We start from the raw sequence: 23,269 nt of genomic DNA on the forward strand, positions 1-23,269 counted from the left end.
CCCATCTGCCGGTCTTTTGGGTTTGAGGCCTGTATGACCCTTTTTAATTCCACCTTCACCAAATGCTGTCTCTTCAGTCGTGCCCAACTCTTTGTAACCCCATGGACTGTAGTCCGCCGGGCTCCTCTGTCCATGGGATTCTCCAGGCAAGAATACTGGAGTGGGTTGTGGTGCCCTCCTCCAGGAGATCTTCCCAACCCAGGGACCAAACCAACGTCTCTTATGTCTCCTGCGTTGGCAGGCAGGTTCTTTACCACTAGCACCACCTGGGAAGCCCCCTTTCACCAAATAGAAAGGGATTAAAAACAAAAAAACAAGGACCTCCTTGGTGGTCCAGTGGCTAAGATCCCAAGCTCCCAATGCAGAGGGCTGGGGTTTGATCCTGGTCCGGGAACAAGATCCCACATGCTACAACTAAGACACAGCCAAATAAATACAACATTTAAAAAATATATTAAAACACCCCACCCCCAGTTTGGTACCCCAGACTCAAAATGTCTCTTTGTCCCAGAAACTGCTCACACTGGCTATGCATGGGTGCTGCCCTCCCTCGATGACCCCTGTTCTCATGGGGACCCACTCTTCTACAGACAGGCCCCCCACCCCTTCCAGTTCAGTTGTGGCCTCTCCTAAGAACCCTGCAGGGAGGGTGGAAGTCCGAAACTTCTCTGTGCTAGGCTTAGTCACTCAGTTGTGTCCAACTCTTTGCGACCCCATGGACTGTAGCCCACCAGGCTCCTCCATCCATGGGGATTCTCCAGTCAAGAATACTGGAGTGGGTTGATATGCCTTCCTCCAGGAGATCTTCCCCACCTGGGGATGGAACCCAGGTCTCCCGCAGTGCGGGCAGATTCTTTACCGTTTCACCAGGGAAGCCCAAGAATACTGGAGTGGGTAGCCGATCCCTTCTCCAGGGGATCTTCCCGACCCTGGAATCGAACCGGGCTCTCCTGCATTGTAGGCAGATTCTTTACCAGCTGAATTACCAGGTAAACCCGGAAAACTTCTCTAAGGCACCAAATAGCCAGGGCGCTGGAGCCGGTGGCCGTCAGGGGTGGGTGCCCTCCGGATCTAGCCGAGGGTGGTTTTTCGTTTGGAACCTGCCGCCAGTCCTTTGCCCTCCATGTGTAGCGGGTCTATCCAAGAGAAGAAAGGGCAAGACCCGGAGCTGAGGATGGGGGATGGAGGTGTAAAGCGATAGCTCTCAGCTGGAGGATGGGAACCACTGACTTTTCCCTCTTAGGTCCCTGCCTGCTGGGTCCTTGAATCTTGCTCCCGTCTCCATCGAGTTCCCGGAGCTCCGAGGCCCCACAAGAATCTGTAAACAGCTGACCTATTCCACTCCTTTCCCGTGCGCGGGCATCGCTCGGGTCCCCGGAGGGGGCGTGGAGGACGCCGGGCCGCGGCGGGGGAGGGGAGGTGACCACTGCCCCTCCGGGATTAAGTCCCTCGTGGCCCAGGGTGGTGCCGGAAGCCCGCTCCAGTAGCCCCGGGGAAGGGGAGGTGCCCGTGGGTCCCCGCACCGCGCCGCGGCCCGCGCGGAGACGGAAAGTCTTAGGAGGTGGGCTCACGGGCGGGGCTCCCTCTTGAACGACCGCAAGCACGACTCGCAGAGTCCCAATCCTGGCCGATCCTCCGCCAGCGGCTGGCGGTGTCGTCCGGGCGCTCGTCTCCCGCGCCCTCATCTCGCTTTCGACCGCAGCGGCGGGACTGGCGCGTCCCTACTGGCTCGGCGCTCTCCCCGGCGCCTCCTGCGTTCAGGCCGGGCGGCGGCCGAGCGGCGAGCCCGGCTCGGGCCGCAGGACCAAGTAAGGCGCGGATCGGAGGTGGGCTCGCCGGGCTGGGGAGGGCGCTCGCGGCGGGCAGCCCCTAGGCGCACCTGCCCCCGGGGCGGAGCGGAGCCGGGGCGGGGTGCGCCGGCTCGCAGGGCGCGGGCGCGGACGCTGGAGGGGGCTGTGGCTCTCCCGCTGTCCCCGCGGCTCGGGCGGCGCGGCGCTGGGGCTCCCCCGCCCCTCGCGGAGGGGCCGGCCCAAGCCCGGGGAGGGGCTCGCCTGCCTTCACTTCCCGCTCCCCGGCCTGGAGGCGGCGGGGCCGGCGCGGGCGCAGGGGGCTGCGGGCAGCGCTCGGCTGGCGCGCGGGGCGGGGACGCGGCCGCCGCCCGCTTTGCGCCGCTCCTCCCCGCGCGAGCGGCGTTCGGCCAGGCGTCGAGGCGGCCATGGCGACCCTGAGCCCGCTCCCCACCCACCCCGCCTGCTCCGCCCTCCCCTCCGCCCCGCGCCACCTTTGATGGCTCGGACCTCGGCCGGCCACCGCCAGCCCCGTGCGCGCGTCCGCGCCGCTGCCGCCGCCCGCGGGTATTAATAGCCGAGCGTCCTCGCCGCACGCGCAGCCGGAGCCGCCGCGCCCTCGGCCGCCCGGGGCTCGGAGCTGCGGAGCCCGGAGGCCGGGAGCGGGAGCCGGAGCCGCCCGCGCCGTGGAGGTAGGAGGCGCGCAGCGAACAATGACCGCGGCGGGCGGGCGGCAACTTGTGCGAGTCGGGCACCCGGAGCCGACCGATCCGGGCGCGGCTGGAAGGAGCTGCGTGGCCCGCGGGAGGTGTGGCGGGTGGCATCGGGCGAGAGAGTCGCCCTCCAACCAGGCAACAATAGCCAGAGCTCCGGGGCCTCAGGGCCCCGCGCCGCCCCTTGCGCCCTCCTCTCACCTCGGCGGACTCGAGCCGCGGGCTCCGCGCGTCCCTACTCGCCTCCCCCCGCCCCGCGGCGCCCTCCCCCCGCTTCCTCCCATCCCACCCGGCGCGCTGACAGCGCCCGACGCGGCTTCCGGACCTCCGGCCGCAATCTGGGCTCCCGATGCCGCCCGCGGGCCGGGGGGTGGCCGCTGGCGCGGGTGCTCGCGGCTCGCCCACGCGCGGCGCGGGGACCCCGGGTGGGTGACAAAGAGGAACACGCCCTCTCGCCGAGTTGCATTTTTATCCCTCGTTACCGCCAGCCTTTATGGAGACCAAAGTTTTCTCCCCCCCACTACCTTTTTTAAAAGCAAAGGACTCAGATTTTTGTGGTGAGCGTTTCAAAACAACTTCTGATTGTGGTTTTACGATTTAAGTTCCGGAAACTTTAGCTGTGTGATCCGGCCAGACCCTTTGAGAGTGTGTGCATGTGTGTGTGTTTTATTCGAGGGGGAACACGCGTTCCCGGGCATCAGTCTGGATGTCGTGTCTGGCCGTGGGAGCCCAGCTCTGGAATCTGTGCAGGGTCTCCCAGAACACAAGCGAGGTGCGACGCACGAACTGAGGACCCTGGTTATCAGATCCTCCGCTTGAGATACGGAGAGATTGCCTCGCATCTGGAACAGTTTAGCCGGCTCAGCCTGTCTCTGTGATCCTTATGGAGTACCGTGGTGGCCTCTGGCTGTTTCATTTTATGGTCCTGGTTAATGTCTTGCTTGTTAGTTTCCCAGGTTTGACTTGCTCAGCCCCGCCCTCCCCTGTATTACTGTTCCACCCTGAGCCATGGCTTTTGGGGACCCCCATCTCTCCCACCCCGCAGGCAGCGTCTTCAGCCGGAGCCAAACCCCAGCCTAAACCCCGTGGGTTAGGTTCACTGTGCTTTGCGCCTGGGGACTTGGCCAAGCCCATTTCAGAACATCTTCCAGCATTGTCTTGCTTTTCTTACTCAGTCTAAACCGGACAGAAAGCAGGAAGAAAGGCTTTTTCGGTCCTGAGAGCTTTGGGACATTTGCCTTAAAAATTGTCCTCACTGTTGTGATCAGGCAGGCCCTTCTGAAGTCTCCAGCTTTTGGCTGTCTTCCACATTCCACAGCCTTCTGGTTGGGGCTTTACCTTCAGCCTTTCCCTAGGGTTGGTCTTCTGGGTATGATAGTTTCTGACAATGCTCTTCATGTGGGCTCAGCATCCACATGGCTCACTTTATATTCCTCCAGCATCCTTCTGCAGCAAGGCACCAATATTGGAGTTACTCCAAGCACAACGGAACGTTTGTGTTTTTAGAATGTCTGGCTAATAGATCCGCTTCTGGGTAAAATAAATAGACATATGATTGGCCAGTGGCTGGCTTCCTGGGCGAAGTGTTGGTGGAAATAGTAAGCTGCTAGCCTAGCGCTTCCCATAATCTCTTCTTTCTTCTTTGTGGACGAGAAACTTGAAGTATCTGGTGATGGTGTAGCTGTTCTCCATGGGGTCACAGATTCAGTAGCGTGCCCCCTGTAAGTTGGGCTGTGCTTTTTCATTCCAGGAGGGCTTCCCCTTTGGGAATCCTGAAGCGAGGTTTATAGTGTCCCTTTTCACACAATTAGTCTTTTCCTGGAATTTTATACAGGGATTGAATTCCCTAGGTCATAGTAGAATACTAAGGCTACTCTGTGGCCAAATTTACCAAAAGGAGACTTAAAATCTACCCTAGATAATTTTCTTCTGGTGTATTGCAGTTATGTCATAATTATCTGAAGACTGTGAGGAACTTGGGTGAACATTTTTGTTTTTCTTTTCATTTAAAAAACTGTTGGAGGAAATGGTTTCTAAGAAGATAAGAATTGAATATAGTGTTGAAAGGGTTACTTTTTAAAAGTGGAATTCATCCTTTAGCATTCATTGAACTCTAATAGTCATAGAAGAGTTTAATTCATTTGGAGAATGGTATGTATTTGTAAGGATATATAAATATATATGCATGTGATAGACATCAGAAATGATCACTTTTTTTCCATCCTTGAGGAGGTTAGAGAACGCTAAAGAAGAGATGGAAGCCCAGTTTTTGCTTGCTGAACACTTTAGGAAAGATGAATGTGGGTTTCCCAGAGGATGAGGGAAGTTGTGTGAATTTGTAGGTACTTGGCTGATGCTGTGACAGCATGGTGAAACAGGCATTTCAAACAAACCTTTTGCAGCTGACCTTGCATATTGCAGAGAGCTGCTTAGTGTTTTTGAGAAAGGCACTTTCCCCTTGAACTGAAGATGCTACAGATAAGAGAGGGTAAAGAATCCACCTGCAGTACTGGAGACCTGGGTTTCGATCCCTGGGTCGGGAAGATCCCCTGGAGGAGGACATGGCAACCCACTCCAGTGTTCTTGCCTGGAGAATCCCATGGACAGAGGAGCCTGGTGGGCTACAGTTGTGGGGTCGCAAAGAGTCAGACACGACTGAAGCAACTGAGCATGCACTTGTAATCCCAAAGTACAATCACTGGAGTCCTTTGTGTTGATACTTTGAGTGCCCAGGTATTCCAGGTGTTGCTTACCATTGTCTGGGAAGGGAAAGGGTGGGATTTTAAAGGTTCCCGCGGCTGCACCTCTCCTATTATTTGGTGCTTTTGATTGAAAGGAGGGCTCACCAAGCCTGACTGTTGAATGGGCAATGGTGGACCAACTTTTTTTTTTCCTCCTTGCTTTGTAATGGTTAGCGTTTCTGCTGTGGCCTCACTTCATCATACAGGCCCCTCACTCTATTTCCGCCAGGTTAGTGGCTTAACCACTTCCACATGTGGGGCAAGATCAGAGAGCAACGGTTTCCATTCAAATTACTCGAAATACTGATTTCACCATTTCATGCCAAATGCTGCCTTTGTTTTTAATCAAGAAGCCCCCAGAAACTGTTTATTTTAAAAGTGGAGAAACTGTCTTTTAATAGGCTTCCCTCCTCCAGGTTTAAGTCAGTTAAAAATATTTTGCCAAGTGGATACTTTGAGCAAAAGAGAACAATTGATACATATTAAATACCCAAGCTCTAAGCTTTTGATACTTGTGAAATAAACCAGGGACCATAGGTACAAGGGGCCTAAAAGTGAGCGCATGCTCATTGCTGCCCATGAACTCAGGCAGTTTTCTTATTTAATGTGGGATGGAAATTAGAGACAGACGGCAAGATTGGCAATTAAATTAATATGAGAATTCATCATTTACACAATTAATTTCATGTGTTAGATGGTCATATTTGTGCATACAGTTTCAAACAAAAGGGCCTTGGGCCAAATTAGATTATCTTTTTTCTATTATGTAAAATTCCTCATCCACAAGAGCAACTGCACTCTATGTGTAGACTTTGGGCTTTCCATAACGGTATTGTATAAGAGAAGACAGAAATCCAGTATTATGATGCCTTTCACTTTTTGTTCTCATCATATTATTTCAGGATCTGCTATATAGTGCATGGCACACAACAAATCTTTGCTGAATACTTGCTGAGTGAATAAGTAAACCTCATTTTCATGTCCTTTCAAGTTAGCCTTTAAAATGTTTAAGGGAAATCTGATATTAGCCCTGACAAGTTGTTGTTCTCTGGGAACTTGAAAATTTGATATTTGATTTCATTTCTGTTTTGATCTAATTTAACCATTGAAGCTAACCTTTAAAGTTAGGTGTTGTAAAAATATATAGACTTATTTTTAAGAAATCCGACACAAGCATGAAGAAGAAAGTAAAACCTACCTGAAAAATTTGCTTCTGGGATAACTTTCCTTCTTCCTGAGAGATGTTTCTTTGAAAGTTCCACGAGTGAGCGTTTATTGGGCTGTGTGCTTGCGTCAAGTTGCTGCAGTCGTGTCCGACTCCGTGCAACCCCATGGACTGCAGCTCACCAGGCTCTTCTGTCCATGGGATGCTCCAGGCAAGAATGCTGGAGTGGGTGGCCATTTCTTCCTCCAGGGGAATCTTCTCCAGGGGAATCTTCCCTAACCTCAATTTTTGTGGGCCTTGAAATTTGTTCCAGAATGATGAATTAGCTGGGTGTGCAATTCTGGATTATTGTTTCTGTGTTAATCCACTGTCTTCTGGTCTGTTTGTTGTTGTTGTTATGTCCACTGTCAGGCTAATTGTTATTTGTAAATAGTCTGTTTTTTCTCTCTGGCTGCTTTTAAGACCCTTTGGAGTTCTGCAATTTCACAAAGCCTAGGTGTAATTTCCCCTTTCCTTTTACCCCTCTCTCTCCTCCTCCCTCTTCTTCTTCTCCCTCCTCCTTCCCTCTCCCTCCATCCTCTTATCAGTGTGCCCCTTTCTGCTGCCCTGAGTATTTCAGTGTCTGCTCTGTGTTGGTCTGGTCACCCTTGGCCACTCTGGTTGTTTCCAGTCTGGGCTGTTATGAATAAGGCTGCTGTGAACATTTGTGAACAAGTCTTTGTGCGGAGATCTGTTTTCCTTTTTATTGCTGGGTCTTATAATAAGTGTATGTTTATAAGAAACTGCCATCTGTTTTCCAAAGTGTTTGTACCATTTTACATTCCCGCCAATGATATACGAGTGTTCCACTTACTGTAATCCTCATGAGCACTTGAAATTACCCATCTTTTTCATTTTGGCCATTCTGGTGGATGTGTTAGTGGTATCGCCTTGTGGTGTAATTTTATATTTCCCTGAAAGAGAATAATAGGTTTTCCTGTGCCTTTTGGGCCATTTGTCTGTCTTCCTTCGTGATGTGGCCATTCACACTTGGTTCTTTTCCATTGATTTTTGTCTGATTGTTTCATATAGCTGTTGAGTGTAACTGACATGTAAGAAACCGCACATACTTAATGTCATCTTATTTTACAGTTATGAGACTTCTGTGTATATTCTGCATACAAGTACATTGTTAGATAAATATATTACAAATATGTTCACCAGGCTATTTTTTAACCGTCTCCTTTTTTAATGGTATCTTTTAAAGAGCAAAATTTGTGAAGAAAACATTGTACACGGTCCACTTATTGAGCTTATTAAAGGTCAGAGAAATTTTTTCAACTTTGGAAAAATAGCACAATTTTGTGTGTAAGACGTACACTAATATCACTCTGTTCAGGAGGTCAGACCCCATTTACTTCATGCAGTTCTGATCTTTCCTAACTCAAACTGAGTTGAAAAGACAAGAAAATGGAAAAAAAAAAAAACCCAACCAAAACCCTGCTTGTTTTGAAAAATCTGAGGAAACAAGGGGTTTAAGATTGTGATCAAATAAATAGATTTCCAAAATTCAAAATTGAGTTGTTTGTTCTTTTAGCACACAGAAGGATTGTGGAAAAGAAGTATTTTCAAAATCAACACCAAAAAATGGAGCCCTAGGAAAAAGCAAGATGTAACATTCTAAAAAGAGGTCAGAATGGCATATATGGGTGCTTGTAAAAGGAGTTTAGTTTTCCTATCTTGGTGTGAATTTTATCATGTTATTTATGTATTCTCCTCATTTTCTGAACTGGATAACAAGCGTTGTCAGATCAGAAAGCATGTTTTCCTGATTTTTGTTTCCCCTGCTCATAGAAGGTAAATAAATATCACTTGATTTGAATTAAAATTTGTGTCATGACTGAAACAGAAGCAGACTCACAGAAACAGAGAACAGACTTGTGGTTGCCAAGGAGGAGGAGGGTGGGGAAGGACGGATTGAGGGCTTGGGGTTAGCAGATGCAGACTACTATACATAGAATGGATAAACAAGGTCCTACTGTAGAGCTAAACCATAATGGAAAAGAGAAGTACATACATAAATAAATTAAAAATTTTCTGTATTGAAAGCTCCATGGCATTTTAGGATACGGAAGTTAGAGATTGGTATTAAAGGTAAGAAGAGTTGGGAATATAGATATTAAGATGAGACAGATCGGCCCTTCTGTATGTTGTCCATCTTTGTGATGTTGGGCAAGTTATTGGTGCTCTTTCCCTAAAACCTCAAGGGGCTTTCAAGAGTGCATTTATCCTCAAGTGATAGCATCTTTGACTTATGGTCAAAGTCACCAATTAGTTGCCTCAAATAAGAAGAAAGGAAGGGGTCCCTGGTTCAGTGTCTCAGCTCACAGCATCACCCAGGACACAGTTTCTTTCTGTCCTTCTACCCTGCCATGCCCAGCTTGTTGCTTTCTGTACTTAGGCTTGTCACCCAGAGGTTAATGACACTGCTGCAGCCTGGTTAGCCGTTACTGCTAAGGGCTGCTGCAGTTCCATCCCACTCAGTGTCACACATTTGTTGTTGTCAGGAAATAATGGCACGGCCTTCTTCACACTCCTTTTGTCCTTAATCCAAGTGCTTCTCAGAAGCCGCCGACATTTGGTCATCTTTGAAGAAGGATCTGGGGAGTGTTTCTGTACTCTCACAGAGATACCTGATAGCCGGACTGAATGTGATGTCTGGAATCACAGCAGCCATGTTGTGATCAGCCTTGGGATGAGGTCAAGGTGATTTGATATTTTTGTAGATTGTGCATCATGCTAGGGTTATTAGAATATTATTGACTGTATTCCCAGTGCTATTCATTATATCCCTGTGACTTTACTTTATAACAGATCATTTGTACGTCTTAATGCTCTTCACCTGGTTTGCGCATCGCCTCACCCCTCCTCCCTTTCGGCAGTTTTTCCTCTGTACCTGTGAGTCTGTTCCTGTTTTGTTGTATTTATTCATTGGTTTTTTAGATTCCACATATAAGTGAAAATGTGCAGTATTTATCCTTCTCTGTCTGACTTATTTCACTTCGCATTGATCCCTGGAGGTCCATGCATGTTGTCACGAATGGCAGACTTTCCTTCGTGATGGCTGAGTGACAGCCCATTGTGTAATATGCCTGTGTTTTCTCTATATGCCCTTCCGTCAGTGGCCATTTAGGTTGTCTCCATGTCTTGGCTATTGTGAATGATGCTTTAGTGAACACAGGGGTGTGTGTTTCTTTTTGAATTAGTGTTTTCATTTTCTTTAAGTAAATACCCAGGAGTGGAAATGCTAGATTGTATGATAGTTCTATTTTAATTCTTTGAGGAGCCTCTGTGCTCTTTTCCATAGTGTCTGCACCAATTTATCAATATATTCCCACCTCCAGTGCTGGAGGGTTCCTTTTCTCTACATCCTCACCAATACTTGTTATTTCTTGTCTTTTTGATGAGAGCCTTTCTGACAGGTTGGAAGACTTGATCTTTCATCTGCCATTTGACATTATCTATGAGAAAAAGAGTTTCTTACTGTTAATTATGTGGAAAGTGGCTTAGTGATCATACTAAGTTGCTGTGAAAGATGAACGATTTTTAAGGACTGTAGGTATTTGATAACATGTGCGAATCTTGTCAGTATATCTGCATAAATTTCACCTTTTCCTCTCATGATGGCCTTGCAAGACATCTGCTTAGAACTGACCATTTGGAGTTTGGATTAGATTTGTGAGGCCATTACTAATCAGAGATTAATGTCTTCCTTTATAATCTTGCCAAATCTTTTGATTCTCTGGCATGAAATCTTATTGGGGGCCAATGTTATTAGTAGAAGGAGCTGCTTGGCAATGTTAGGATTTGGGTAAACTGGAGATTTACTACATTCAAAAATTAGACACAGGTATTTATGACCCTGTAAAGAAAGGTTGAATGATTTTCTGATCACCTTAATCCAGGCAAATGAATTGAATGGAAAATATCCAAGTGAAGAATTTGCAGAATATAGAATTAGAAGATTTCAGTCTATTTTCATTTGATTGATATGACTTTTAAAAAGAAATCTGGTCTCCCACCACTTACTATTAAGTTGGTCAGGTGACCAGGGTAATTTGCATATTCCCTGCCATTTTATTTTTACTTCATTTTGTGCAAGGATTTATCAACTTAACAGGTATTTGACTGACCAGCTGTGTTGAATTACTAGTTACTATTGGTGCCACAAAATTAGGGCCCAGTTCTCTGCTGTCAGAGTTGTAGCATCCAGACCAGATTGGAGAAGTTATCTAGATAATTACAATATGACAAGAGCTTTGCAAAAGGTGCTGTAATGGTAGAAGTGTTCAGATGTTAAGACGTTGGGTTCTGGCTGGAAGTTGCATTTAAGTTGAGCTTTCAGGGAAGAAGTGTGTTTTTGTTTGTTAACTTGTTTGCTCATTTTAGTATTCCCTTTGTACTCTGCTTTTTGTAACAGGATTAGAAAAGTATTCATGTATAAAACAGAAAGTAAAAATTCCTTGCAATCCTGCTGGTCAGAATTTATGAAAATTAAAATTTGATTTATTTCCATTTGACTTTTGGCATATTCAATATGTTCCCAGTATTTGTCTCTCTACATACAGACATACCTTTTTTAAAAACTGTGAGAACAATGCGTGTATAATTAGAAGCCACTTTCCTGCCTTAACCGCTGAGTGTTTTCCATATTGAGCTTTCTTTGAAATGAAAATTTTAATGACTTTATAGTGTTTCCCTGTATAATTCTACATCCTATACCTACCATTGCCCTTTATTGGTCTGTTTGGGTTTTTTTTTTTTTTCACTTGCAATATTTGAGTGCTGCGACTATCTGTAGTGGAAAGAGGGTTCCTTTGTTGGAAGGGGCAGACACCCACCTTGAGTCATAAGAGGTAGAACGGGGAATTTGGTAGCTCTCAATACCAACCCCAGAATGGGCCAAGGTGAGTCGTCTCAGGAATCGAGACCTGGCTCCGAAGACTCCATTGACCTGTGGGATTGGCTTCATGTTCCTGGTTCTCTCTGCACTTTGGGACAGTTTGCTGGTGATGGTGAGGCTGCCCTGCGCATCACAGGAACTGTAGCATCCATTGTTGTTTAGTCACTGAGTCGTGTCCGACTCTGCGACCCCATGGACTGTAGCCCTCCAGGCCCCTCTGTCCATAGGATTTCCCAGGCAGGGTTACCAGAGTGGGGTACCATTTCCTTCTCTAGGGGATCTTCCTGACCCAGGGATCGAACCTGTGTCTCCTGCCTTGGCAGGTGGATTCTGAGCCCCCGAGGAAGCCCATAGCATCCACGGCCCCACCTTAAAAGTCTGGCAGGCCCCCCACGCCCCCACCACGTCATGCTGGTGATTCATCACACCTTCTTGCTTGTTCCACTCCCGGGGATGAAGCGTTCATGCCAGACATGCTGGGATTGAGACTCACCAAGTTGAAGTTTGAACCCCCATCTCCACCCCTCCAGGGAAGGGCTCCTGTTTCGGCCAGATGAGGGACCCCTCTTGTGACGGACGCGTGTACAAGGATGGGGCGAAGATGGGGAACAGTAGCCTTTCCGGATGGGTAGGATTGACACACAAAAATAAGGGGAAATAACTTCCTGGGGGAGAGCCCAGCGGGGAAGGACGGACAGGGACAGGAAGAAGGGGTACCGTCCACACCTCCTGGGGCTGTGCCGAAGCTGGAGGATTCCCGTCAGGACAAGATTGATATCTCAGCACCGAGAGCTGCAGTTCTAACCTAATGGTCCCTTGTGAGCGGCGTCACAGTGGTTAGATATCAGCCCCAAACAACCTTCCTCTCGCTTATATTCAGACACATCATCCAGAATAGGAGGAAAGAGGTGGAAGTCGATCAAGCTTGCTCAGGGTGAGTCTGTAGCAAAGCTGGCCCCTGCAGAAGCCCACCAGGTAGGCTGGAATGGGAGTTGTGCCTCCACGCTCTTTTCTTATCACTTGTGATGACTCTAGAGGTGCCCCCTGCCTTCTTGAATTCTGGCCACACTGGGTCTTCATTGTGGCGTGCAGGCCTTCTCTGCTTGCAGCCCTTGGGCTTCTCTTGTTCCTGGTGCATGGGTTTAGTTGCCCCGTGGTCCGTAGGATCTTCGCTCCCCAATCCAGGGATCGAACCTGCATCCCCTGCATTGGGAAGGTGAATTCCTAACTGCTGGACCATCAGGGAAGTTCCATGTGCCCCCATTCTCTGTTGTTGGTCAGAGGCACTTAGTAAGCAAGGGTGTTAGCTCCTGGCAGCCCTAACCAGTCCCCAGCAGACAGGACTGTTTCGGGACAACCATATGCTGAGAGAGAAGATACCCATATGTGACCCAGCCAAGCCGGGCCCGTTTTGCTAATTCCCAGTCAAAGCAGTGTCTCTGTCTCAGTTCCATTGGCTTACCATTGGAGATTATCCACAGAAGCTTTGGCGAGCCCCCAGGGGAGTGCCGAGGGCGGCTGCTGCCAACGGCGTCCTGACTGGTTTCATCCGTAGAGTAGCTCGCATCATCAGTTACTCCCTGATGTGTGGATTTTGCCTTTTCCCTCAGAGTTCATTTCTGGAGGTCAGGAGCCGTGTCTCAAAACTTCTGTTCTACTTTCTGGGTACTTAAAACAGAGTCTTTCTTTGATGGATTAATGAGGATCTTATCATAGGATCTCAGGCAGCTGGAAAAATCACAACTCATTAGAGTCTCAATAACTCTTCCCAAGTTAGAATAAAACCGATCTCATTTCTCACAAAGGTCTGTCAAGCACCTTTTACCCGGAGGGCACTATTCCTGAGATTGACAACAGTGAACAAAACAGGCTGAAAAATCCTCGTCTTCAAGGGGACAGTGTGTATATATATATATTGGTCCAAATTGAGACATTTTGGACACTGAAAGGCGCTAACTGCCTGGGGTGTCAGAACAAAAGGCGTCTCAGTGTATGATCACCCTTGTGCTCGGAGCGTGGCCCAAAGTGTGTCCATGCGTGCTTAGTTGCTCAGTCGTGTCTGACTCTTTGCGACCGCATGGACTGTAGTCCGCCAGGCTCCTCTGTCCATGGAATTCTCCAGGCAAGAATACTAGAGTGGGTTGCCATGCTCTCCTCCAGGGGATCTTACTGACTTGATTGAACCTGGGTCTGTTGAGTCTCCTGAATTGGCTGGCGGGTTCTTTACCACTGAGTCATATGGGAAGCCTGGCCCAAAGCGGGGTGTTGGGGGGTTGGGGGCTGGTTTTCCCCTGAGGCTATCATATGCCCTCAGGATAGTCTGGGTCCTGAGACTTAAGGGATCTGCCCCATCATTCACTCACTGGACACATTTATTGAGAATCCATGAGGCTGTGTTTGTGTCCTCCTAAAAGATGGTTTGCTCTCAGGCAAGGCTGTTTGCAGGGACATACAAGTGGGCGGTTTGTCCTCTGGAGGAAAATAATGAATGGACTTGTTCGAGAGATGGTGGACTCCTGAGATACAGATCAGCAGATTCCAAGTAACTTGCTGGTAGAAGTCCTTTTGACCAGCATTTTTTTTTTTAAGCTTTGAAAATCAACAGGGCTCTAGGCCCTGAAGGTGATTTAATAAGACACAGTTAAGGGGAAAAAGGAGTTGAGATTGCTTTGGAAGGAAATCACATGTGCATTAAATTAAAAAAAAATATATATATATATTTACAGTAAAAGTGCCGTCTCCGCCCCCCGAAGCGTTCTGTGAGTTTTACCACGTGTATGGATTTGTGTGACCAACACCACAGTCAGGATATGGAATTTAAAAAAAAATACGTTTATTTATTTTTGGCTGTGTGTGGTCTTTGTTGTTGTGTGGGCTACTCTCCAGTTGCACGAGTGTGTGGGCTTCTCACTGCAGTGGCTTGTTGTCAGTCACAAGCTCTAGGGCATGTGGGCTTCACGTGCAGTGCGTGGACTCACTGTAGCTCCCGGGCTCTAGAGCACAGGCTCAGTAGTTGGGGCATATGCGTGGTTGCTCTGTGGCATGTGGGATCTTGCTGGGCCAGGCGTCGAACCTGTGTCTCCTGCACTGGCAGGCGGATTCTTTAACCACCGGGGAAGCCCCAGGATATGGACCATTTTGAGCAGCTCAAAACATTCCCATGGGTTGTTCCTTTCCTTTGGTTCACCTTCCCCTGTCCCCTCCCACCACCCCTGTTAACTGCTCATCTTTGCCATGTCACCATCTGTTCTTCTTCAGAACGTCTTACAAGTGGAATCACAGTGCGTGAACCTTTTTTGAGACTGGTTTCTTTCACTCACTCACAAAACGTCTCTGAGATTCTTCTGAGTTGTTTTTAACCTTACTCTTTCCCTTCGGTTGCTGAGTACTGTTCCGTTGTATGGATGTACCACAGTTTGCGTAGCCGTTCACTTGTTGAAGGACGTTGGGGTTGTTTCCAGTTTGGGGCAATTGTGAATAGAATGGCCCTTGTGCAGCTGCTAGAAGCTTTCACGTGCAGGTCTTAATATGGGTGTGATTTCTCACCGGGAGGTGCCCAGAAGTGGAATCCTCCCGAGCATGTAATGTTGTCCGTGATTTTCATTGTGGCCGTTTGAACAGGTGTGTAGTGGTGTGTCAGCATGGCTCTTTATTTTTTTTTAACAAAACATGCTGAGAAAACATCAGTATGGGGGGGCTTATTCAAAGATATTGACTAGATCCTTTCCTGGGCTACCTGGCGGTGGTTTAGACACTAAGTCGAGTCCTTGAGTCTGACTCTTTGCGACCCCATGGACTGTATCGCCTGCCAGGTTTCTCTATTGTTTTGCTGAGAAGTTTCACTTTCGTCTCAGGTTCAAAGGATTTGTTAACGAAATAAGGCACTTGTTATATACAAATAATACCAATATTTATTAGAGAATTAGGACTTCCCTGGTGGCTCAGATGGTAAAGCGCCTGCCTGTCGTGCTGGAGATCGGGGTTCGATCCCTGGGTGGGGAAGATCCCCTGGAGAAGGAAATGGCAACCCACTCCAGTACTCTTGCCTGGAAAATCCCATGGATGGAGGATCCTGGTAGGCTACAGTCCATGGGTCGCAAAGAGTCGGTCACAACTGCGTGACTTCACTTTCACTTTCATTAGAGAATTGTCTAGCTTACTTTCAATATACTAACATGAAAAGAAAAGAGAAACAGCAGAGGATACTTCACCAAATTGGGTTTAGACCAACAGCCAGACTCAAAGAGCGCTGGGAAGTCCCCGGACCCAGCACATCTGGAGTCTCAACTGGGAAAAGGTCCCAGGCAGCACATTGGCTCTGGGGGTGAGACTTCAAAGATTGCAGTTCGGTTCCCTGTTCATAATCCCGGGAGGAAAACCGACATCATCATCAATCTGTGAGCAAATAGCAACTCTGGTGTCGTGCTAATGTTGTTTGTTTTGTCTTGAAGAACTTGGAATATGGTTCAGCCTGGGGCTTGGTTGGCCAGACCCCCTCCAGGGGCTCAACAATTCTCAAGACTATCTCATCTATCGTGTGGCAAGTCCTGCACTCACTGCAAGCAGTCACTAACAGTTACAGTCAGGGCAGTGTCCGGCAGGTTAGAAGCAAGGTCAGAGGCCTGTTCTGGTTTGTCTCTGAAGCCTAAAGACTATTTATTTAATTTTCCTAACGTCTGTCCATGGGATTTCCCAGACAAAAATACCAGAGTGGGTTGCCATTTCCTCTCCAGGGCCTCTTCCCAACCCAGGGATTGAACCCGTGCCTCCTGCATTGCCACTAGGGAAGCCTACAAGCAGAGGCTGAATAAACTCTGTTAGCTGCCCGTTTTCGGAAGGGAAGAATCAAAAAGAGCAATTGTGTATATGAAAGCTGAGGCTCAGAATGTAACAGTGCCAGCAAGAAATAGAGGTAAGTAGCATGTGGCGTAGCAGCAGCATGTGGCATAGATACTTAGCTCAGAGACCTGAGAGGGTGTGGAGGTTTGATCTGAGTATCTTGTTAATTCTCTATGTGAATATACAGTGATAATGATTAAAAGAATTACAGCAGCAACTGAAAGGCAGTGGAGACCTGGACGAAACAGCACAGGCTTCAGGGCCTGGATTCATTATCTGTTACTGTGTGACATACTTCTCCCAATTTGAGTGACTTATGTCAACAGACCCAGGTTCGATCCCTGGGTCAGGAAGATCCCCTGGAGAAGGGAATGGCAACCCACTCCAGTGTTCTTGCCTAGAGAATTCCATGGACAGAGGAGCCTGGCGGGCTACAGTCCATGGGGTCACAAAGAGTCAGACGCTCCTGAGTGACTAACCCACACGTCAATAGTAAATACTGTCTTTCACAGCTTCTCTGGGGCAGGACTCTGGGAGTGTCTTAGACAGGCAGTTCTGGCTTGGATATTTGCAGTAGAAATGTCAGCTGGGGTCGTAGGGTCTGTTTCCAAGGGAGCATCTCAGGTAGGCTCTGGAGTGTCCTTACAGCATGGTGGCTAGGTTGTCCCAGAGCGAGTAGTTCGTGAGGAGACCAAGGTGGAAACTGCCGAGACGTTAATGGCCTAGACTGGAAAGTTCTACTTGCTCGCTTCCACAGATTTTTGATTACACAGGCCAGCCATGATTCAGTGGGGGGTTGACTACATAAAAGCGGGGGTGCCAGTTGGCAAGGGTTATTGGGAGCCATCTTGGAAGCTGGCTACCATGGGACTGGAGGGACCTGTGTTACAAAACAGAAAGAGGCTCACAGACTTAGAAAATGGACTCCTGGTTGCTGGGGGGAAGGAATAGTTGAGGACTTTGGGAAGGACATGTACACACTATTTTTAAAATGGATAACCTCCCCTCCTCCCCCCCCAAAAAACCCCTACTGGATAGCACATGGAACTCTGCTCAATGTTATGTGGTAGCCTGGATGGGAGGGTGTTTTGGGGGAGAATGGATACATGTTTATGTATGACTGAGTCCCTTCACTGTTCATCTGAAACTGTCATGACATTGTTAATTGGCTCTACCCCAATACAAAATGTTTTTGGTGTTTAAAAAAAAAAAAGAAATCCCAGAGTCGGCGTTATCAGATCCACAGTTGGTGGTGAGGGGCAAGGCCTGTGGCAGGGGAACAGTGGCTTTTCCCTGGCTGGTAGGTACCTTGGCAAAGACTGAAGGTTGAAAAATTGTCAATTTTTCAAGAGGTTGAGAAATTCTCCCAGTGGTTTGATTCCTTTTATTTAAATAATGCCTGCGCTTTGCTGTAGGAAGGAGAATCTGAGAGACACAGAGGTGGTCTGTCTGCTCACTGTGCCATGCTGTTTGGGCACCACTTTCCTGCTTATCCTGAGGAGCTAACCAGGGTAGGCGTCATTCTCCATTCTCACTTGCTGTCTTCCCCTGGCATAGCTCAGTGCTAGGAATGGCCCTCAGTTCTACCAGCTGAAGATGCAAATGAGAAAAGTCTAGTGGCTGAGACTCAGTACTCCCAATGTAGGGGTCCCAGGTTCAATTCCTGGTCAGGGAACTAGATCCCACTTGCCGCAACTAAGAGTTCGAATGCCAGGACTAAAAGAGCCTGAGTGCTGCAATGAAGATCTGGCATAGCCAAATAAATCAATACTAAAAGAGAGAGAAAGAAAAGTTCATCACCAGAGTGATGGTAGGGAAAACCCAATAGCCCATCAAAACCTATCCCCAGAAAATTGCTTGAAAGTCTCCTGCATGGTCTAGAAGTCCTCCTAGGAATCATATTCAGCTTCTTGGAATCAGGATTTGGGCTTCCAGTTTTAAACCAGTGTGTGCTTGCACATTTGTTTGGTCCTTTCTCAATGAGGACGATGTTGTCCCCATTTTACAGAAGAGGAAGCTGAGTCTTAGATTTCTGGGTAACATGCCCACGGTTATACACAGTGTATCAGTGAAATCAGGCTTTCCTTAAGTGTCAGTTAGGGACCTTCTCCTAGTACAGCTGTAGGCAAGCACACCAGACTAGGGTGACGTGAGAGATCTGCAAGTTCAGGATCAGACGCAGTCTTTGTTTTGTTCTTGTTCTGTCAGCCAGTCTTGTCTAACTCTTGGCAACCCCATGGACTGCAACACACCAGGCTTCCCTGTCTTTCACCATCTCCTGGAGTTTGCTCAGACTCATGTCCATTGAGTCCGTGATGTCATCCAACCATCTCATCCTCTGTCGCCCCCTTCTCCTCCTGCCCTCGATTTTCCCCACCATCCAGGTCTTTTCCGGTGAGTCATCTCCTTGCCTCAGGTGTTCAAAGTATTAGAGCTTCAGCATCAGTCCTTCCAGTAAATATTCAGGGTTGGTTTCCATTAGGATTGATCTGATCTCTTTGCAGTCCAAGGGACTCTCAAGTGTCTTCTCCAGCAGCACAGTTCAAGCCTTTGCTGGTGGCTCAGATGGTAAAGAATCTGTTTAACAGTGTGTTATTTTGTTCATTGTGAATTAAAAAAAAAAAAAAAAAACTTTTGGTTTTTAAAAAATTAATTAAATAAAAGGTGATCTTAGTTGTTGTGAGTTTTGGCATCCCCTTAAATTTCACATCCAGGGCCATGCCTCCCTTGCCTCACCTTGACCCCACGCAGCCAATGGCTCTGGAGTCAGAATGAGGAAGGTCTGATCAGCTCACGGGAGTCCAGCATCCTTTTCAGCATTGTGATACTATTTTATTTTCACTTTTGAGACATTTTGGGGGACGAGTCAGCAGTCTTATAGGACACGTCTTGGCCCTTTGCAGTCGCTGCTCTGTCCCTGCTTGACACAGTGGTTGGTTCCAAGGTTACTTACAGAATTTCAGCTCTGAGACCCTGACGCCCAGGTCTGATGAAGGCCTGTTAGAGTTTCAGAGAGTGGTGTTTGGTCACTCGGCGTGGATGTTTGGGAGCTGCAACAGGAAGGAGATATGTTTTCAGCTTAATAGCCACATGACAAAGGACCTGTGCCATGAGGCTTTCCCGGGCGCCGATGCCAGCCTGGCACTGAGTACTGTCGCTCTGCTGGCAGAGCTCGTGTGGTTCAGGGCTGTGGCAGCACTAGCCTGGTGCAGGGGGATGGCTGCCCACTTCTCCCCTGCGTTGCTTGCAGAGTGGCTTGGGTAACCCGAACAGATCATAAGCCTGGCCTGATGTATTTCACATGGGAATTAGCTGTGCTTCCCTGAATCCTTTTTTTCTAAATAAAGCTTTTTAAAATCACCTTGTTTCTTTTGCATGTCTCTTTGTTAATTGTAAAATAATAGGATCGTTGTAGAAACTTTGAAAAGTGAAGATGGGTGGTTTGGCAAATACACATACTCACACGAGGATTGTTCTCCTCTTCATATTTGCTTTACATAGTTTTCTTTCCTTTGCTTAATTAAAAAAAAAAAGGGTTATTTTAAGAGCAGTTTTAGGTCCTCAGCAAATGGAGTAGAAAGCAGAGTTCCTATATACCCCTTCCTCACCTACTACCTCCCCCATTACCAACATCCAACACTTTCCTTAAATTTTTTTTTACTGTTTAATTTTTTTCAACTTTATAATATCTTGTACATTTGTTTTGTGAATTTCTCCCCCCTTAACCTTGCTTCAGTAGTCCTTAAATTAATGTGGTTAAGTTCAAAGGTCTCATGAGGTCACTTCCTGTTGACCTTTCTTTAGAGGAATGCAGTTGGGCTCACAGTGGGGAGGCGGGGGTCCCTGGATGACCTGCCCTTTGAATGTTTATCATGTGGAGATTACGCAGAATATCCTTATAAGGATGTAGGGGCCTGATGAAGACTCACTGCTTCTGCCTGTCTTATCTCTAGATTCTTTTTTCCTCATGGCATTGGCGGGCAGGGGGCTTAGGATCTACTTTCTATTAGAAGTGTGTAGCCTTCCTCACGAGTTAGAAAATAGAACTGTAGCAGGAGTGTTTCCAGAAACACCTAACTCTGACGGATGCTTCTGGAAGTGAATACCGCTCCGGGGCTTGCCTGCTTGCCAGGTTAGGGGTTTGAAAGTGGTGCAGGATTTCCAAAAGAAGGGGTGGGTGAGATCCGGGAACACGGACTGCCTTCTCAGTGGTGTGTGCTGGGAAGAAACACCTTTCGCTGGTGTACCTGTAGACACTGGTTTAGTTTGCTCATTTCTGTGGGACTGCTGCCTGGCACAGGCTGTGGCCATCGTCAGTAGCCTTTAAATCTTTGTCGAATGAAGAGAACTGAGACTCTCTTTGGGGCCTTGTTGCTAAAATGACCTTGAACCTCTTAAACCTGAGCTGACCTTCTCACCAGCTGTTGGGCTCCCATGGTCTGTAAAAGCCTTGAATTTATAGTCGCATGTTGATGGCAGATCTAAATTTACTCCTCACCCTGCCCTCTAGACAGCATGTTAAAAAGCAGAGACTTTACTGTGCCAGCAAAGGTCCGTCTAGTCAAAGCTATGGTTTTTCTAGTGGTCATGTATGGATGTGAGAGTTGGACCATAAAGAAGGTTGAGCACCGAAGAATTGATGCTTTGGAACTGTGGTGTTGGAGAAGCCTCTTGAGGGTCCATTGGACAGCAAGGAGATCAAATCAGTCAGTCCTGCAGGAGGTCATCCCTGAATATTCATTGGAAGGACTGATGCTGAAGCTGAAGCTCCAATACTTTGGCCACCTGATGTGAAGAGCTAACTCATTTGAAAAGACCCTGATGCTGGGAAAGATGGAAGGCAGAAGGAGAAGGGGACGACAGAGGATGAGATGGTTGGATGGCATCACCGACTCAATGGACATGAGTTTGAGTGAACTCCAGGAGTTGGTGATGGTCAGAGGAGCCTGGCGTGCTGCAGTCCATGGGGTTGCAAATAGTCAGACAGGACTGAGCGACTGAACTGAACTGAACTACCCTCTGACACTGTCTGCTTTAGCATCCCGTCCTTTAGCTTCCGGCCTTGATTTTAGCCTCTCAGACACAGGCCTGCTTAGCCTCTTGGGAAGTTAGAGATGCTTCTGTGATGTTCTGTGAATGGCAGAGGTGCCTCACACATCAGGTGCTTGACAACAAATACTCACCTAGAGGAGAAAAAGAACTTGTTTGGGGGCCATGATATCCTACATTAGTGGTCTGTAAATTAAACCTGCTAAGTCACTTCAGTCGTGTCCGACTCTGTGTGACCCCATAGATGGCAGCCCACCAGGCTCTCCCGTCCCTGGGATTCTCCAGGCAAGAATACTGAAGTGGGTTGCCATTTCCTTCTCCAATGAATGAAAGTGAAAAGTGACAGTGAAGTCGCTCAGTCGTGTCCGACTCTTGGCGACCCCATGGACTGCAGCCCACCAGGCTCCTCTGCCCATGGGATTTTCCAGGCAAGAGTACTGGAGTGGGGTGCCATTGCCCTCTCTGAAACCTAGGATGGTTTTTTCTAATATTCTTGATTACCCCTCTTTAGCTGAATTCTGAGTGTATTACTGGATAGTTTGAATCTGAATAATGCCACTGACACCAACTCCAGAAACAGTCTTACTTTTTAGCGAACAGTTCAGTTCAGTTCAGTCGCTCAGTTGTGTCCGACTCTTTGCGACCCCATGAATCGCAGCACGCCAGGCCTCCCTGTCTATCACCAACTGCCGGAGTTCACTCAGACTCATGTCCATCGAGTCAGTGATGCCATCCAGCCATCTTATCCTCTGTCGTCCCCTTCTTCTCCTGCCTGCAATCCCTCCCAGCATCAAAGTCTTTTCCAATGAGTCAACTCTTCGCATGAGGTGGCCAAAGTTTCAGCTTTAGCATCATTCCTTCCAAAGAAATCCCAGGGCTGATCTCCTTCAGAATGGACTAGTTGGATCTCCTTGCAGTCCAAGGGACTCTCAAGAGTCTTCTCCAACACTACAGTTCAAAAGCATCAATTCTTCGGTGCTCAGCCTTCTTCACAGTCCAACTCTCACATCCATACATGACCACAGGGAAAACCATAGCCTTGACTAGACGGACCTTAGTCAGCAAAGTAATGTCTCTGCTTTTGAATATACTATCTAGGCTGGTCATAACTTTTCTTCCAAGGAGTAAGCGTCTTTTAATTTCATGGCTGCAATCACCATCTGCAGGGATTTTGGAGCCCCCAAAATAAAGTCTGACACTGTTTCCACTGTTTCCCCATCTATTTCCCATGAAGTGATGGGACCGGATGCCATGATCTTCGTTTTCTGAATGTTGAGCTTTAAGCCAACTTTTTCACTCTCCTCTTTCACTTTCATCAAGAGGCTTTTTAGCTCCTCTTCACTTTCTGCCATAAGGGTGGTATCATCTGCATATCTGAGGTTATTGATGTTTCTCCCAGCAATCTTGATTCCAGCTTGTGTTTCTTCCAGTCCAGCGTTTCTCATGATGTACTCTGCATAGAAGTTAAATAAGCAGGGTGACAATATACAGCCTTGACGCACTCCTTTTCCTATTTGGAACCAGTCGGTTGTTCCATGTCCAGTTCTAACTGTTGCTGTCTGGCCTGCATACAGATTTCTCAAGAGGCAGGTCAGATGGTCTGGTATTCCCATCTCTTTCAGAATTTTCCACAGTTTATTGTGATCCACACAGTCAAAGGCTTTGGCATAGTCAATAAAGCAGAAATAGATGTTTTTCTGGAACTCTCTTGCTTTATCCATGATCCAGTGGATGTTGGCAATTTGATCTCTGGTTCCTCTGCCTTTTCTCAAACCAGCTTGAACATCAGGAAGTTCACGGTTCGCGTATTACTGAAGCCTGGCTTGGAGAATTTTGAGCATTACTTTACTAGCGTGTGAGATGAGTGCAATTGTGCGGTAGTTTGAGCATTCTTTTGCATTTCCTTTCTTTGGAATTGGAATGAAAACTGACCTTTTCCAGCCCTGTGGCCACTGCTGAGTTTTCCAAATTTGTTGGCATATTGTGTGCAGCACTTTCACAGCATCTTTTAGGATTTGAAATAGCTCTACCGG

At 47.7% G+C, this 23,269-nt stretch overlaps 1 protein-coding gene across 1 annotated transcript in view; it reads left to right on the forward strand.

Moving 5' to 3' along the window:
* Positions 1-2,121: 2,121 nt before the first annotated feature.
* Positions 2,122-23,269, forward strand: part of FARP1 (FERM, ARH/RhoGEF and pleckstrin domain protein 1) — a 304,106-nt gene continuing 282,958 nt past the window's right edge. Inside the window, exon 1 of the mRNA XM_040267369.1 lies at positions 2,122-2,479. The gene's annotated coding sequence lies outside the window, so the exon portion shown is untranslated. The remainder of the gene's footprint in view (positions 2,480-23,269) is intronic.

The sequence above is a fragment of the Oryx dammah genome, unplaced genomic scaffold, assembly GCF_014754425.2.
Source record: "Oryx dammah isolate SB20612 unplaced genomic scaffold, SCBI_Odam_1.1 HiC_scaffold_24, whole genome shotgun sequence".
Classification (NCBI taxonomy): Eukaryota; Metazoa; Chordata; class Mammalia; order Artiodactyla; family Bovidae; genus Oryx; species Oryx dammah.